Source organism: Rattus rattus, chromosome X (assembly GCF_011064425.1).
Source record: "Rattus rattus isolate New Zealand chromosome X, Rrattus_CSIRO_v1, whole genome shotgun sequence".
NCBI classification, from domain to species: Eukaryota; Metazoa; Chordata; class Mammalia; order Rodentia; family Muridae; genus Rattus; species Rattus rattus.
In genome coordinates, this window is record NC_046172.1 from 13,269,108 (window position 1) to 13,282,995 (window position 13,888).

Consider the following 13,888-nt stretch of genomic DNA (forward strand, 5'->3'; position numbering starts at 1 on the left):
ATATGACATAGTAATAGTGGTGGTCAGAATTGGAAATGTTAGGGAGACAAAAATATACATGTGAAATAAACTCAGTATTTTAATAAAGTAAAAAAAGACGTTAAAGAATACATCCTTTGCTTTTAGCCCCGAAAATCCATTTCAGTCTTCTGATTTCCAACCCAGAGCCCTGTACATGCTGAGCATGTTTTCTTTTTCACATTGATTTATTTAGTGTGTGCACATGTGTGCATGTGCCATGCTGCACATATGAAGGTCAGATGACAACTTGTGGGAGTGAACTCTCTCCTTCCATTATGTGGTTCCCAAGAATTGAATTCATGTTGTTAGGTTTGTTGGCAAATACTTGTACTTGCTAACCCGTCTTGCTGCCCCTGAGTATGTTATTTTTAACCATGTTTGTGGTCATTTGTTATGCCAGAGATAACAAATAGTTAAAAAAAATTTTAAAACTGTATGTAAAGTGTGTTGTGGAAACTATTGTCAACAATCTGTCCTCATTCAGCTGTTCCCTTTGAGCTCTACATAGTAAATATTTATATTAACATCTAGTGTATTCATTGCTTCGACTTTTTCTGCTGGGCCTGAATATGTATATATTTGCCTGTATACATGTTCTTGGAGGCAACAGAAAAACCTCAGGTGTCATCTATAGGAGGGTCATACACCTCCTTCAAGGCAGTCACTCATTGGCTCAGAACTCATCAACTAGGCTAGATGGACTGGTCAGTGAGTCTCAAGGATTCTGGTATATCTGTCTCTGCAACATTGGGATTCCTAGGCCATTACCTGCCATTTTTATGTGGGCTGTGAGAATTTAATTCAGGTCACTGTGCTTGCAAGGTATGTATTCTATCTAGCAACTGAGCCATCTTTCACTCCTATATGCAAACATATTTTCTTATTTTCTGGTTTTGTGCACAAGGATAATAGCATACACAGACTTTTGCTCACTTTTCTTCAGATAACAATACAATGTAGATAAATTCAATCATGTAAAGTTAAACATTTGTCAAATAATATCCCAAGTAGAATCAAGGGATAAGCTTGGGGAAATATTTGCACAAAACCCACACTAAAATTCAAAAGCTGATTATTCATTGATAGAGAATTGCTCAAGTAAACTACATTGTGTTTATAGGATGATTTCAAGTACACAGTAACAAATAAGCAAGACACTTGCAAAATACTATGTATGTACAAATCCTTTGTTTGTAAATAGCATAGACAATAGAGAGAAAGAGTATGTAGCAAACTATAACATGGTTATCTTAGGGATTATAAATGACCTTTTATTTTCTTCATTAAATATTTGTTAACTTGGGCCCGGCAGAATGGCTCCTGCAAAGAAGGGTGGTGAGAAGAAAAAGGGCCATTCTGCCATCAATGAGGTGGTGACCCGAGAATACATCATCAATATTCACAAGCGCATCCATGGAGTGACTTCAAGAAGCATACTTCTCGGGTACTCAAAGAAATTCAGAAATTTGTCATGAAGGAGATGGGGACTTCAGATGTGCACATCAACACCAGGCTCAATAAAGCCATCCGGGCCAAGGGAATAAGGAATGTTCCGTACCGCATCCGAGTACGTTTGTCCAGAAAGTGTAACAAGGATAAGGATTCACCAAACAAGCTCTACACACTGGTAACTTACGTGCCTGTTACCACATTCAAAAATCTACAGACGGTCAATGTGGATGAGAACTAACTGCTGAATGTCAAATAAAGTTACAGAACTGCCAAAAAATATTTGTTTAATGTTCAGTTTTTAATATGTGGTACCACTTTAATCATCAGAAAATTCTCATCCCCACACATTTACTAGTTATGGATCTATTTTGTGGTTGGTTCATTGTGTCTCTGGTAAACTGTAAGAGAAAATGGAATTATAAATATTGCAGTTTCATTATTGAGACTGAATTTTTTGGCATTAGAAGTATTGGAAGGTATGGCAGAGGCGTTTACTCCTTACCAAACTTTGCAGTCCTCTTCGAATTTGGTGAGGCCATTGACTAGTTCCGGCCAATAGGTTATGTTATGCAATGTAATAGCTGGTGCTCAATCCACCTACTCTCTCTTTTTTTCTAATATGACAACCATAAGCGAGATAGATGAGTCAGCCACAAACACGGTAGAGCCTTCATTTCCTTGCCCACCTAAGTTACCACTTAGAAAGGAACTATTCTGAAGAGCTGCTAGACCTGAAGTAAATTTTGCATAAATATGACCCTCTGCTTCAATTGAGTCTTCTCTACAGCCCAGACTGCTCTTAAACTCCTGATTTCCCTGATCTAGTCTCCTGAGTGCTGGGATTATAGGCATACGCCATCATAACTAGTCAAATATATTTCTTGTTTATGTATGTGGGAAGTAATTTCAAGATGTTAACTTTTCAAAGCTTAAGCCAGCCTACCCTAACTAATAGAAAAGAATATCCAGTAATCTATATGGTCCATAAGAGTCCAAGAGGAAAAGGCAAGTGTCTTAGGGTTTTACTGTTGTGAACATGCACCATGACCAAGGCAACTCTTAAAAGGACAACATTTAATTGGGGCTGGCTTACAGGTTCAGAGGTTCAATCCATTATCATCAAGGCAGGAGCATCCAAGCAGGCATGGTATAGGAGGATCTAAGAGTTCTACATCTTTATCTGAAGGCTGCTAGCAGAATATTGGCTTCCAGGCAGCTAGGATGAGGATCTTAAAGCTTACATCCACAGTGACACACCTACTTCAACAGGGCTATGTCTTCTAATAGTTCTATTCCTTGGGCCAAGCATATATAAACCATCACAGCAAGGTCATAAGCCAGGCTTGGCTATGGATGTAACCTGACAGGATATAATCATGTAAACCTTAGAATGGCATGGATTGATAGGATAATTCTTTCTCACCCATGATCAACATACCACTTGCCCATAAAGCTGTGCACCCTGCTATTTTTCACAGATTTTATTTTGAGACCAGGTCTCACTTCCTTGCTCACACAGGTCTTAAACTCATGATTATGCCTCAACCTCTTGAGGGGGTAGGTTTTGTTTGTGCCACCATGCCCAGCTATTATCAAACTCTCTACTTCAGTAGCTTCCTTGAGAAATCACTAAATGACCCTGCACACTTTTCTGTTATTCATTCAACATTCAAAGTTGTAGGCAGGGTCATGTAATTGGCCATGTAGAATCCCCAGGGAATAGAAGGAAGAAATAGTTTGTGTACTAAAGGCTTCATCAGGAAAATCAACGAGGTCTTATGATATAGTTCAGTGGTAAAATACTTGTCAAGCATTCCCAAGTGCCTGAATTTGATCCCCACCACTGTCCTCCACCAAAAGCCACAAAACAACTTGCAAACGAGGAGAAAACAATGCAAACCATATGTCTGATAAAGGACTAGAAGGCAGACTGAATAAAGAACTCCTACAACTTAGTAATGATAAGACATACAATCCATCTGAAAAATGGACAAAATACTTGAACAGAGAATGAAGATATAGAAATGGCCAAGGAGCACTTGAAAAAATAAATTCATAACTGGATACAGTGGCACAGGCCTTTAATCCTGGCACTTAGGCGGCAAAGGCAGGTGGATCTCTGTGAGTTCAAGGCCAGCCTAGTCTACCTACAGAGTTTCAGGCAAGCCATGACTACATAGAGAAACCCTGACTCAACAAACAAACTCATAATACCATTAGACATAAGGGAAAAGCAAATCAAAGTCACTTCACACATACTAGGGTATGTAAAACTTTTGAAAAGGGAAGTGTTCACAGTTGGAATCTTTGTATGTTGCTCACGTGGATACAAAATTGTGAAGCCCCTGCGGAAAATTATTTGATATTTCTTTCAAAGGGTAAACACAGAATTACCATATAAGCCAATAATCCCACTCTTAGGCATGTACTCAGAGCAGTTGGGGACAAGATTCAAGCAAATATAAGTATACAAATATTTATAGAAGAGTTATTTCCAATAACAAAAGGTAGAAAATGTACAAATGGGTCATACACTGGTGAGCTTAATAAATGAAATGTAATGTATGCAGTACAATTTGATATTTTCAGCCATGAAAAGGGAGGAAATGTTGATATATTGTAATGTAGATGAACCTTGAAAGCACAATGCTAAGTGAACACAACAGGTCACCTACGCCATGGTTACATTTATATGAATCACTGCACAGTGCAGATACAGACAAAGCAGATAAGTGGCTGCTATATAAACTGGGGTTAGGGACTAATAAATAATGACTGATACATGAGTATGGGGTTTTCTTTTGAAGTGAGGAAAGTGATTTAGAACTAGTCAGGGGGGGGTAGTTATTATATGCACAATAAATGCCATTAAATTATACAATTCTTATAAATGTCACTAATTAATGAAAGCATTGTCTAGGCTATGAGATGGCTCAGTGGTAAAGACTCTTGTTGCAAGTCTGATGACCTGAGTTCAATCTCTGGAACCCAGGTAATGGGAGGAGAGAACTGACACCCACAAGTTGGCCTCTGACCTGTGCATGTGCACTGTAGTAAAACATGTCCCACAATTATACCTCTAAATACCTAAGACAAATGAAAACTCAAGTGTATAGAAGAAATTATATTCCGGTGTCATAGCCTTTTTGTTCAAACTAGGCAAAAGTCTGATTTTTTTTTTACCAACTGACAAATGTCTAAACAAAACACAGTATAATCATGTTATTTAACACTGGAGCAGTGAAACATGCTGCAGCATATATGAACCTCAAAATTATTTTGCTCAGTCAAAAAACTCAGGCACAACCCCCACCATATACATACTATACATACTATTCCATCTATAGAAACTTTCCATGAAATATAAGTATATAGTAACGGAAAGCAGATAAGCAATTGGCTAAAGGTGGGGTGAGGATAAGGAGAACCTGGGTATGAGTGGGTTTTTAGAGGAAATAGAAATGATTAGAAAAATAGATTGTATTTGGGGATGGTGCTTTGTGCCTTTAGTTCCAGCTATTCTAGATACTGAAGCAGAAGAATTGCTTGAACTCGGGTTGGGGATTTAGCTCAGTGGTAGAGCGCTTGCCTAGCAAGCACAAGGCCCTGGGTTCTTTCCCCAGCTCTGGGGGGGAAAAAAAAAAAAGAATTGCTTGAACTCATGAGTTCAGGCCAGCTTGAACAACTCCCATCTCAAGAAAAAACAAAGTGAATTGTGATGACCACACAATTTTCTAAAGAAGGTAAAAATAATTTAAATGTGTCCTTAAATCACATGAAATTCATGCTACAGAAAGGTCCACATTAAATAAAGGCACTTCCGGGGATGGGGTGGGGGTGGGGGTTTTCACTGCTCTCTAGATTCTAACCTATCCCTCTCTTCCCTGTCGTGGACAAAAGGTGTTACCGCTACTGTCCCGCCTCCTCACCTCCCCTTCACTTTTTAATCTTTTCTCCTCAGTCACCTCTTAACCTCTTTTCATTTCGCCTTCGACTCTTTCCTTCTTAGCCCATTGTAATTTGCCATCCACGCCCACTACTCCATGGAAACTGCTCTCTGCAAGACTGCCAATGATCTTGTTTCTAAATCTAGTTGATTCAGACTTTGTTTTGTGTAATATTTGGCACTGTAGACCACTCCCTCCGTTTGGTTTTGGTGAAACACACTCTTCCTCGGTTTGCTCTTCATACCTTGGGCCCCCACATCTCAGTCAATTTTGTAGATCCTTTTTCCTCTGTCTCTTTATTAATTTTTTTATAAAGCTATGTTCAAGCCCTTTTCTCATTCTTGGGCGGGGGAGGGGGGAGGGCAGAGACAAGCCAAATGAGAATCACAAAAGCTATTATTTAGAGCTTGCTATAGCAAGGAAATCTGCCACCGATTTGTTTTGGTAGAGACTCAGAGGCAGGTAGAGGAGAAAAGGTTCACAGAAGAAAAGAGACAGCTTTAGGTGTGCCCGATTAGAGACTGTTTTGCTTTGGAAGCAGTTAAAGCAAAAAAGGATATCCTGTGTGGTTAGTTAGGGTACATACTTGCCTTTCTGTAGATGTAGGTTGAAAGAGGGAATGAAAACTTGGGAAACTGTCATTTATCAAGTCCTAATCATTTTGGGCCAAGTGTTAGGGAAGTCATTATTTAGCTTCCTCGAAGGTCACTAGAAGTAACCACCTAGCTTCCTATAAGTCTTAGTTGTTATGGGCTTGATTCCTAGGCTGTTTACTGTAAGTAAAGGGTAATCTTGTACACAGGTTGCTGCAGGCTGTATGTCACAGTTCTGGGTTCTATGTTGTCCTGTATTATCCATTTGTATATTTAATGGGTCACTTTGTGTAGTGTTTGCGGGTGATCCATTCATCCCTCTCTCCATGCTTACTGATCACCTACAAGATGGCTCCCAGCTCTGTAGCTCCAGTCTCCATTTCTCTCGTGAACACCAAACCCTACATCTATCTCATGGATGTCTTCCCAATGGCTGAGAAAACATAGCAGTCCATTCAATATTTTCTTTGGATATGTATTCTTATTTGAGTGTTCTCTTTCTCGGAGAAAGGTTCCACCATCCATTTAGCTGCCTTAGTCATAAACCCAGGCTTTCTCTTTGACTAAGCAGATTGTATGCCAATGTAATCCACTTGTTGGTCATGCTGCTTTCTTGCTCTTTATTGGAATGGGTTCCTGCTATATTGCACAGGCTAACCTCAAACTCGTGCATTCAAGTGATTCTCCTGCCTTAGTTTCTCGTTATAGCTAGGACTACAGGCATTTACCACTGCATGTAGAACTCTTGTGGATATTAAAACAATCTCTCTATACTGTTTAGCACGGAGATCCTACACAGCTGTCTGTGAACTAGATAATTGAGAATATACTCAAACTGCTGAATTACAGGCAAAACTTGGTATGCTGTGTGGTTTACAGTTTTTCTGGGGTCAGTGTGCAGGCGGGAGCCTTTACCATTATTCTGAGACAGATGAGTCACAACAAAAACTGAAGAACCATCATCACTCTGCGTTTATCTATCTTACTTACCCACCTTTCTGCTTTGACAAGGTGTTGTCACTACATGGACTATTTCCCTTTATAGCTGCTTTCCTTTCCTCTTACAGCTGCAAGTTGGGAGATTTTGTTGAGATCGGGGATCAAAGTGTTGGGTACAGTCTGTCCAAGGGTGCTGCAGATCCTGGGCTGATCCTTTACTCCCTTTCTATTAATAGATCATTTGATTTGTTCTCCCCTCCCCCATCAGTGTTCTTTTCTCTTTCAGTTTATTTTCTGTACTTTTTTCAATTTCTGTCTCATGCTTCATTAACGCACAAATTATAGGGCAAAGAGATCTTTGGCACACAAGGCTTGGAATTTTTCTCTTTTCAAAAACAGACTTATTTTACTGTGTGTGAGTGTCTTGCCTATATGTATGTTCATGTACCCATGCCGTGTCCATGAATGCCAGAAGAGGGCATTAGGTTCCTCAGACTTGGGATTAAAGAAGATTGTTAGCCACCACATGGGTGCTAGGAACCAAACTCCGATCTACTGAGCCATCTCTCTATTCCTTCCTTCTCCTTTTTCTCCTCTGCCTCTTCCTCCCCATCTTGCTCCTCTTCCTCTTCCTCTTCCTCTTCCTCTTCTTCAGTTTCCCACTTTAAATAGGATCTCCCTATGTACTCCAGGCTGGTCTTGAGCTTATTATAGGCTGGCTTTCATCTCTCAGCAATCCTCCTGATTCACTTTCCCAAGTACTGGGGTTAGATGAATACACCTCTATACCTGGTAGTACTACCCATCTGAGGTCAAATGAAATGAGGAACATTCAGCATGATATGGCAATAGATTTAAAGTCTCTTTAAATCAGGACAGCATCTACCTTCCTCAGCACATCCCACTAACAGTCTCTGGTATCCCCCCACCCCTGGCCAGAGTAGGAAAAGGGAGTAAGGTTTTGGTTTAGAGATATAGTGCCCATAAGAAGAGCGACCCCCAAAAACAAGAATAGCCATAGAGAATTTAGAGAATTACATTGGACAAGTCAAAGACTCATATACCTTATAATGTTTACTTCTATGATGCTGGAGATGATGCCCAGGGCCCCATACATATTAGGCAAGCACTCTACCACTCAGCTACATTCTCCAGCATAATCTCTTATTAATATGTAAAATTTGAGGATTTGGGAGCTAGCTCAGTAGTAGGGCATTTGCCTACCAGGCACACAGTCCTAGGTTCGCTCCCTAGAGCCCAGGGGAAAAGGAGAAGCAAACTTTGGAAGAAAAGTTAAGCTTTCTAACAGGATCTTCCTCCCACTACCATTTCTTTATTCTCCCCTTTCTTTGCCCTCTCCCCTCTCTCAGGATTGAATCCAGAGCCTCACACATACTAGGAAAACTCTCTACTAAGAGAGTTAAGCTAAGCTGTACACCTAGTCCATCATGTGGCCCAGGCCTTGAACTTGTGGTTCTGTCAGACTGCTGAGTGGCTAAGATGATAGGCCAGTGCCGCCAGGCTCACCCTTGTAACACCCTTTCTAAAATGAGATTATAGTGATGGGGGAGAACTTGACACATTCTATTCAATGTTGTATTTGATCTGTCTTTTATCTAGCCAGAACCCCTTCTGTTTTATAACATAGCCCCCCTTGCCCACTTGTATGGACTATGTGACAAGAAGCGTGTTTAAAAATGGAAGCGTGAAATGTGAGACTGTATTAGCCACCTTCTAATTCACCGAGAAGTTTGTATAAGCAGATCTTGACTTCGTTCTTTTTTTAACTTCAGCTCATATTTCCATTAAGTTTTATTGCATATATCTCAGAATTTGTTCTAGTCTGCTTTGTTGATGTATGTATGCATTCCCTCTTTAGTTCCCTTGTGGATTCTAACTCGCTTGTATTGTGGTTGCCTTGAAACTAGATATTATGAATCCTCCGATTTTGTTCTTCTTAATTATTGTAGTTGTAACAGGTTTTTGGCCTTTCTGTATTAACTTCAGAATCATTTTGTATATATACCCACGATGTAAGCTTGCTAGGAATTTGGTTGGAATGACATTGTATTTAGGTATTAAGTTGGGAACGACAGATCTTTACAATTTCTAGTGTGCTTGTCCATGAATATGGAACAATTCTTTATTTAGATTTGTCATCAATGTTTTGTACATTAAGATCGTGTACCTATTATGCTGTCATATTTATATATAAACATTTCATTGATGCTATTGAAAATAGTTTTGTTGTCTTAAAATGTCAAGTTCTAATTGTTTATTGCTAATACATAAGAAGCAGTTGACTTTTGTATGTTGACTTTGTCTCTTATGATTATGCTACACTCTTTTACTAGTTTCTGGATTTAATTTGATTTTTAAATCTAGATTCTTTGGAGATTTCTACAGATTGCTTGGATTTTTCTATGACTGATGATTTGCTGTTGCTGTTTTGCGACAGAGTCTCCCTCCATATACCAGGATGGCCTGGAACTCACTATGTAGATAAAGCCATCCTTGAATTCACACAATCTAGTTCTAGGACAACATGTATAAGTCACTGTGCATGCTATGGCTACACACCTCTTTGAATAATTCCAGGGACATTTTTCCCTCAATGACCCTTGCCCCTAAATTAGACAGTGTCTCTTTAGGATAAATTTGTGTACTATAAGTTATCTATTTTTGAGCTCATTTTGAGCCTCTTTTGTTCAATTATATTTTTGAAGGGATGCCCATTGTCATAGCATGCATGTGGGGGGTCAATGAACAACTTGTGGGTGTTGGTTCTTCCCTTCTACCATGTGGTACCCAGGAATCAAACCCAGCTTGTCAGGTTTGGTGGCAAGCATCTTTACCCACTGAGCCATGATACTGTCCCTTAGCTCATTGAAAATGTGTATAGAAGAGAAAAGAAAAAAAAACATATTGTTGTTAGAAAAGATGCTAAGGAAGTAGTATTCAATAAGACTTAACCCATGTTCTTGACAAATGAAGTTCTTAGCTATTAGGGATAAGAAGAAATTTCCTTAACTTGGTTAAAAAAAAAAAAAACCTTCAAAACTGTACATCAAGCATTGCATTAAAGTAGGGAGTTCTCTTTCTTCTAGATGAGTAACAAAGATGCCCATTTTGTCTCTTTTGTTAGCTGTAGCTACAGTAAAACCTGTATCTCCCCATTCTAGAGATCCCACACAGGAAGACAAGGGAATGAAATAACAAGAATTTGAAAGAAGAAACAAAACTGCCATTTAAATCTCCTGCCTTGCATCTTTTCACTCACTATTCCTTCTGCTTCCTGGAGGCCCGGAGGGGTAGTGGGGTTGGGTGGTGGGTGGATGGGTGGGGTGGGGGAACTGTCCATATAATATCTCTGTCTCTGAGCCACTTCATCTGGTAAGGTAAACCCTCTTTTCGAGTCTATCCTCCTGTGCTGTTCATAATCTTCTCCCCACAGGCTAAACATTCCCATTTTCCTCAATAGTTCTTAACTATTTCCAGATCTCTCCTTCCTAATAGCATACTCCTGTTCGGTTTTGTTTTCTAAATGGTGTCCAGAGCTAGGAGAGGTGAAGAAACAGGAGGGCCCAGCCCCAAAAAAATAGAAGCATATGAAGTCGTCTGACAGAGCTTGAATAGGGTAGCAAGGAGGCAGGAAAAGGCAAGGAAGAGCTTTTGAGAGCAAAGGGCCTGGCAGGGAGAGCTTGTAAGTAGTGACCAGTCTCCTTGACTTTTTTTTTCATGGGACAAGAAGAGGGACCCCATATGGTTTGGGAACTCAGGATCCAAAGCCGGCTACAAACACTTAGTGGCTCTGTTATTTCTCCTTTCTAGCTCTCCTGCTCCTGGAATCCAGGACTCTCACTCTGGTAGCTGGGGTGGGGTTGGAGGCAGGGGATATTGACAAAAGCCAGCTTGGAACAGGAAAGTTGAACAGTTCCAGGTCTCTGTCCAGGAGGCAGGAGCAGCCGCCACAGTGGGAGGGAGAGGCAAGCCAACAGCTGAGTGAGACAAGGCCTGGGTTATTTTTTTTCCAGTTTGTTGGCATGTGGGTGGATTTTTCTCCTTTTTTCTTCTCTCCTGCTCTCTGCCGTTTCCACAGAGATGTGGGAGTTTGCAAATTTGTCTCAGTGGAGGGGAGAGGCAGGAGCTGATTTTTTTGGGGAGGGGGGTCCTTGTCAGGGATCAAGGGAACAAAGAAGGACATGTAAATTTAGGTGATCAGGAAACTAGGACCTATCTCCTTGACAGACTCGGTAGGGTTAGGAAGTCTGGCAAGGTGTCCTCTTTCCCAGTGCAGCTGCACGGATGCCTTCTTACCTTTCAGTTTCCTGTTCTCAAATCCATCCCACCTGGTGATTTCGGAAGCCTCCTTCCCCATCCCTCCTGTATCTGCCATGCCAGATGCCCTTCCTTGGGCCACTGGAGAAACTTGAGACTGCCCTAAGCTATAGTTGATCTCCTCTCTAGTATTTCTGGGGATGGGATTTGGGGGGGGCTGGAAAAAAAACCTTTAAAAAAACGGTGGGAGCGGGAGGGGTAAAGAAGCAAGAGAGGGAAGCATATGAGGTCAACGTGGTCTGTCTGGGCAAATGTGTGGGCAGTGCCCCATCTTCTTGGCTTATTTCCCTGGGAAATATTTTCCTTGCTACACATTTAGAGGGGGAAAAACAGTACCTGTTTTTTAAAGGGGCAAGTTTTTTTGTTTTTGTTTTTGTTTTGTTTTGTTTTGTTTTGAAAGGCTGAGGGAGCAGTGCAGGTGACTTGGGAAAGACCTCCTGGAAAACAGGAGACCCTCACAAACTGACAAATAGCTGAGCAGGGGCCAGGTATGGGCAGAGAACATGAGGCTACCAGTCAGCATGCTTAGATGCTATAATCGGTTCTTCTGTTAATTCGTAACAAGATATTAAAGACAAAGGTTTTTTTCTCATTCTTTCAGAGTTTGCTTTTTTCATCTGGAATATGGGCTGGATCTTGAAGGCTCTGTCCAAACTGAATTTAGCCTTGGGAGTCGTGAATCTTGTAGTGAGTTCATGTTATGCAGGGTATATTGAACATCCTGGAGGAGTAGCATGGCCAAATGCCCTGGCTTACCTGGCATTCAGAGCCTTCAGTGGGATCTAGGGCCTTTAGTGACTAAAAACAATTGTGGGCAAACTGGAAAGGTTGGTCACTCTAGCAAAGATCAAGCCCACTAATGATCGTTTGATCATCATTATCATTATTATTACCACCAGGGGGCAACACTCTTCTGTTGGAGAGTAGGTCTTACCCTACCAAAAGGTTCAGAACTGTCTCCTGAATCCAGAACCAATCATTGTTCTCAGTCTTGTTCCTATACAGGAGAATGCTAAAGAACAGAGCAATTCATGAATCCCGAGTCTCTAAGCTTCCTGGGGCAGCCCTCTGTGGTCGACTGCCAGTTGTGCTCAGTTTATTTCACTCTAGCAGAACAGTCTGCTTCTTGAGGGACTGGGGAAATAAAGGAATTCTGAAATGTACCTGGCTTTGTCTGAAAAAGAGACACTTTCACAAAGCTGTGAGTGTTGTTCTCCTTATGGTTGCCTAGCAGCATAGACATTTCATGAGGCCATCCTAGACTAGTCCCATTGATGCCCAGATTGGCTATCTCCCTCCTAAGGAAGTGATTTGGATCCCTTATTATACTAAATTGTAATTATGATATATCTATCTATATGTTAGGGTGTTAGTCCAGGCATCCAACAAATATGAATTGCTGATTGCTTACCTACTATGTACCAGGATTTTTACTCTACCTATGACATTGAACATCGACTGTAACAATGGACAGAGGAACATCGAACCTTTCGTGCTAACAGTTCAAAGAAGGAAGCAGATGGTAAGCAACAAAGAACTGCACCAGTCAATATGTAATTATAAACTTGCTGTGCTGGGCAAAGAAAAGGACTCGCAGACATCTATCAGGGGGACCTGCCTACATTGAGAAGGAGAGAAGGAACAGCTGATGAACTAAGATCTAAAGAATAAGCAGGCAGTAAGTATGCAAAAGTGGGAAGGAAGCTTTCTGTGACAGCAAACGGACAGCCCATAGGCAGAACATTTGTTCCTTGAGGGCACAGTTTATCTCCTGTCTACGATTGTATGGCTCCAGGCTTCTGAAACAGATGTGAAAATGTTTGACTAGAAATGAATGGTATTTTGTCATAGAAAGTAGCTCAGTGTTAGAAGGCATAATGTCTAGTTTTAGCACTTTGGGACAATTCTGCTGAGTTCAAGTTCCCAACTGCTAATTGTAAACCCACCATGTACAAGGAACCAACATCAAGGCTTATTGAAGAACTGAAAGATAGAAAACTTGGTTTTGACCTTGAGCAGCTCTTAATGAGGTGAAATGAGCAATTGGTTGACTAGTCCTTTCCATTCCACAAGGTCTACCTTGATCTATCTATCTATCTATCTATCTATCTATCTATCTATCTATCTATCTATCTATCTATCTATCTATCTATCTTCCTACCTACTCTCTGCCCATCTAGATGGAGTCTTGTTCTATAAACCCAGGCTGGCTTTGAACTTGTAAGACTCCAGATGCTTAAATTATAGGCATGGGGGTTGGGGATTTGGCTCAGTGGTAGAGTGCTTGCCTAGGAAGCGCAAGGCCCTGGGTTCGGTCCCCAGCTCCGAAAAAAAGAATTAAAAAAAAAAAAATTATAGGCATGAGTCGCCACTGTCAGCTCCCTCTGAGTCTCTTTATTGGGTCATAAAATGAGGGATTTGGACCACATGATCTCTAAGGTTCCCTTTAAACTCCGAACACCTTGGCCTTTTGTTTCTTACACCAGCCTATGGTGTAAGGAGCAATGGAAAGTCCTTTTCATTTCCTTTTCCCCTAGAAGAGTCACATGGAATAGGATTGGGTTAGTGCAGGCTTGGGTTCTGTTTATAGCTTGTTAT

At 40.8% G+C, this 13,888-nt stretch overlaps 1 pseudogene; it reads left to right on the plus strand.

The window, feature by feature from the left end:
- Positions 1-1,325: 1,325 nt before the first annotated feature.
- Positions 1,326-1,711, plus strand: LOC116889256 (annotated as a pseudogene).
- The last annotated feature ends 12,177 nt before the right edge of the window (positions 1,712-13,888 follow it).